Source organism: Stegodyphus dumicola, chromosome X2 (genome assembly GCF_044657685.1).
Source record: "Stegodyphus dumicola isolate Sdum_Otavi_A_Nest chromosome X2, ASM4465768v1".
Classification (NCBI taxonomy): Eukaryota; Metazoa; Arthropoda; class Arachnida; order Araneae; family Eresidae; genus Stegodyphus; species Stegodyphus dumicola.
In genome coordinates this window covers 118,945,521-118,950,361 of record NC_140781.1, presented here as the reverse complement: position 1 = coordinate 118,950,361, position 4,841 = coordinate 118,945,521, and positions in this window count along the sequence as shown.

The window sequence follows — 4,841 nt, the reverse complement described above, 5'->3', positions numbered from 1 at the left end:
AAAAAGATTTATGCAGCAGAACATTAAAAGGTCTTCGTACTCTGCGAGCAGTTTTGCGATTCTCTGCAGAATGATCACTTTTTAAGAGATTGGGGAATTTGAAAATTACATATGTACTTGTTAATATACTAAAGCTTACACCATTATTATAATAAATTATGTGCGGAACCACATTTACTTCCGCTATTAAAGATCCCTCAAGGATTTGAGATAGGCAGATTTCAGTAATGAGCCATTCAACTCATTTCATCTTTTGCATTACGCGATTTCAGATGCAAACAAATTTAATGTTCCCGTGCGCTTCATAGAATTTGGACTACCCGTTATTTTAATAACCTTATACAGGCTTCGAGTGTATCGCTCCATTTATATTACCCTAAGCAGTGTTTCGTTACTAGCCGAATTTTCATTTAAGTTATGGACGGCAACAAGTAAGAAAGAAATGCTAAAATCAATGGCTTTGATATTCCCTATTGGAAAATTAAAACATTTAGGGCTATAATTTCATCAGACGCATTGCTTTAAAGAACAGTGCAACGACTACAAAATACCAGATTATGTTATTCAAAGTATTTAGCTACCGCAAAAATTTCACGGAAAATTCGAAGTCTCCATAGCAGTTTTAATAATTAAAGTGACTAGAATTGCATGCTAAAACTTCATGTACTGGAAAATAAGTCCAACTATGTTTAATTTCATTAAAAATCAGTTTTATTTGATAAGATACATTGTTATGGAAATTTAATACTAGGTTTCTTATGTGCCGCAATTAAACACTGAAAATTGCTTGAGCACACTGTCATTTGTAATGAAATTTTATTAAAGCTCAAAAATCATTTCCAGAAAATATGACGTTTCTGTTAAAAATTAAAATATGCCCACAGTACCGCTATAAGTTTATATAACTTCCAAATTATCAAGATTAAAAAGTCGTTATATGATCAAGGGTTAAAAAGTCCACAAATATTACCCGCGTTCAGGAAATCTGAGCAATATACATGAACATAAAAGTTGGCACTTGCGTATAGATAAGGAATTTTTTGAATTTCTGTTAATGAGAAATATTCTGCTTAGTTCGCAAACAGAAGTAATTAATGACATTTATGTCGAAATTTTCATAAGCTTCTGGAATTTAATTGCTAATTATGCGAGCAACCTTTTCCCTCTGAAAAGTTACAAGTCCTGTCGAAAGGAAAACCATGAAACAAAGCGGGCAAAAGACTGGATTATTTCACACATTTATCATAATTAGGTGGAAAAAGAAGCCTTTGTTTCACAATTTTCATTCAAACAATTTTCAACACAAATATGCACTTTCGATTTATTTAGTAAACATGATCTGCGTTTAGAGGAAAAATATCTGAAAAATGGAAAGTTCCTATCTGGTTTGGTGTTGATGTCCCTTTCGTACAAAAATGTGAATATTTTTCTAAATCTAGTTTACTTCAAGTATTTATTCCTTTACGTAACGAACTAAAATCATTTCCTGTTCAATAGCAACATCTAATGATCTGCGTGACGGTTGGATGATTGGATGAAACAATATAGTATTAAAATTCTTGCATAGTTTTAAGGAAATTGCACTTCGCGTTGGATGTCGCTTGTTCCCATTAACGTTTCAAAATTCATTACATATTCATAACATAAATTGCATTTGAGATTGTGTAATTGAGATTTATCAATTGTTCAGTATTCTTTTAACGTTGTTTAAACAAGCGAATAAATGCCAAATTTAGAACTTAGTCTACTTTAAATTCGGTGTGCAGCATCTCATTCAAAGAATTTCCAACAGTAGAAGAATTTCCCCAAACTTAAAAATTTAAACATCTCCTTTATGTTACGTGCAGCTCCTACGCATGATCTCAAACTTGAAGTACTTCGGTCAGTTTTCCCTTTTCTGTACGAAAATACAATATGCTTTTATAACGAGCACAAACTTACCAAATACTATAACTGGAGGGACCAGGGACTGCATAAAAATTTAGACTTGCGCTAATTTAAAAAACACCGTAACAAATTTGTCGTTTAAAATAATTGGAAGTATATATCTATAACGAACAGTTGAGAAAATAATGCCACATAATGGCTTGCAACTAACTATAGGCCTTAGCCCTAGAATACCAACCCTTACATTTAGTACATTAATACTAACCATTCATAAAATTTATTCAGTGTATTTAAAAACAATTCTCGCATATGAGCATAGTTAAATTCTACTCAAAAAAATTATTGACCACTTCTTGTGATCAAATTCAGCAATTAAACATACTTAATGAGTAAAAAGAAATATAACAATGAAAATTACACTAATGTATTGCCGCAAGTCAAACAGAATTTCTGCTGATGGTCGCCGCACAGAACTTAAATTGCGCCGGAGGTCAGGTATCTTAGTTTTTGGGAGATATTCTAATTCCAGTCGGAGCTCCGGCACTTTTTTTAATGTAACGTAAAAATTATTGCAGTGGAAATTTGATCTGAAGATTTATTTTTAGCAATAAAATTATATAAAAGATCGTTTATTAAATTTTCTCTTTACATTTATTCAATTTTAATGTTTTAATTACTTTAATTATTTAAATAAATTTATTATGAATAATTAAATAATAGGATTATTTAATTATGAATAATTAAATAGGATTGGATTATTGTAATTTGGCACAAAAACCTGTCAAGGTTATCTGCGCCAGACAAATGGTAACAATGCAATTAGTCATTTGTAAAAACTTCCAGCTTGGGTAAAAGGAGACAGATTACAATCTATGATAAAAGCTGACATCTTTAAAAAAAAAAACAGGTTAAAGTCTAAATTAAATAACAAGTCATTAATATCAATTAAATAATTATTAACCATTTTGATAGTCTAACTATTCAATTTTAAAATTAATGATTTTAATCATTTTATTTACTCTTGTTCCTCTTTGCTGATGGTCTTCCATAGGGCTCCGTCACTTCTACTTTTTGAAATTAAGCCCTGTCGCCGCATACTGGCTTTTTACATTCAGGACAATAAGCATACTTTCTTTTAAAAGATTAACAAGAAGATTTTCGCGATCCTTTGAGCACTCATTTCATTGTTATGTAAAATTTACACAGGTTAGTATTCTATAGTTAAACTAAATTGTCTACAGTTAGGATTGTAGTTAGAATAGAGTCTAGTGAATGAAGCATCATAGTGGCTTAAAGTGAGCTAGTAATAGCTATAGTCGTACCATTTTGATGGCATAATTTGCTGAACTTATTTCTTGTATTCATTTAAAAATAAAATGGAACTATTACTAACATGCTAGGTCGTTAATCTAAGATATGCTAATCCAAGCACAAAATCATGTTGCTAGACTATAAAAATGTAAGCACAGATTTTAAATTAGATTTAGGCGAGCCTCTAAGAATAGAAGACATTTGGGGAAAAAATTAAATAGTCGCAAACCCTCATTAAGTAGTTTCTGATGCAAAGCAAAATTTAATATTTACTTGGGAAAAGGCTGTTAGAAGTCCTTACTTTGAATAAGGATGCTCAACAATACGAAAGAAAACTATTAACGTCATTTTTAGAGTTTAGGATGTGTCAAGTAATTATGCAACTATAAATTGTTATTAGCTTGATTTATTACTTATGATAAAGCGCGTGAGGACTATGTGACTAAGGAAGGGATGTATTCGTGGAGATTTTTTTAAGGGGATATGGCCCGTGTTTAAGTTACATATGACTAAATTCACGAAAACGGCCATACAGCCAGCCCGTTCTTCTGGAACCGAAAGTACGCTGAATTAACTCTTAAGTAATATTAGCACGGGCTTAGAATATCAAGAAAAGGGCTCCACAAAATGTTCCATCACCAGTTTAACCACGGAGTGCATGGTGAAGCTAAGTCAAAACAAGAGAAGGTAAAACTGGCATTAGCACCCACCAAATTCTTATAAAGTCTTAGAGGCTTCAATAGTCTTAATCCGGCTTTGAATAAAACCAAAGTCGAACTACCAGTGGGCAGCATAGACTTTACAGCTTGGCTACTTGAGGGCGTGTTATTGTGTCTAAATTACTTGAGGGTATTTGTTAATAGTTTAAAGAAATACAACAGAAAATTAAACGCCATGATAATACTTCGATTCTACCAGTTAAACTTAACGTACGTAAAGCTAAACATAATTAACATTAAATATTTCTCATTTACATGTAGCTTAAGTACTCATAACAATTATCAAGTGAGCATAGTTTCGGAAGTTCTTGGTTAAACAAGACGATGCGTTCCACTTCCGACCATTAAAATTTGAATAAGATATGAATTTCGAGAGCTGGAACCTCTAAGGGGGTCCAACGAACTGCAGCGGAACTAGTGAACCACTACTCGAAATTTGCTCGGCCTTTAAGTTGTATAATGCCTTGAATTAGTTTTTAAAATACGAAAGTTTTTCTTCTGGTTAAGAAACCCTTGAATTAGTTTTTAAAATACTAAAGTTTTCTTCTGTTTAAGAAACCGTATCAAAATTCGGTAGATGTCCGGTAGATGGCGGGATGTGCTCGTGTCGCGCGTATTTAAGATACTTATTTAGTCTGTTCAAATTTTTGTATATGCAAGAAAATTTAAAGGCAAAAGTTCATTTTTTAAATACGCAGGGGTGCTGCAGTTAAATTTTATGTGGATAATTGTATTCAATGAAGAATAGTTTATTTTTTCAAACATTCTTCTAATCAGTTTCGTTCGAATGAAGTAAAATTCAAGCAATGATTGTAAAAAACGAATGATTTTATTGAAAACAAAAATGAATTAAATCCGACGAGCAAGCTTGGTAATTATGTATTCTGGCGTGTATATATGTACGAAAACAGACAACAAAACCAA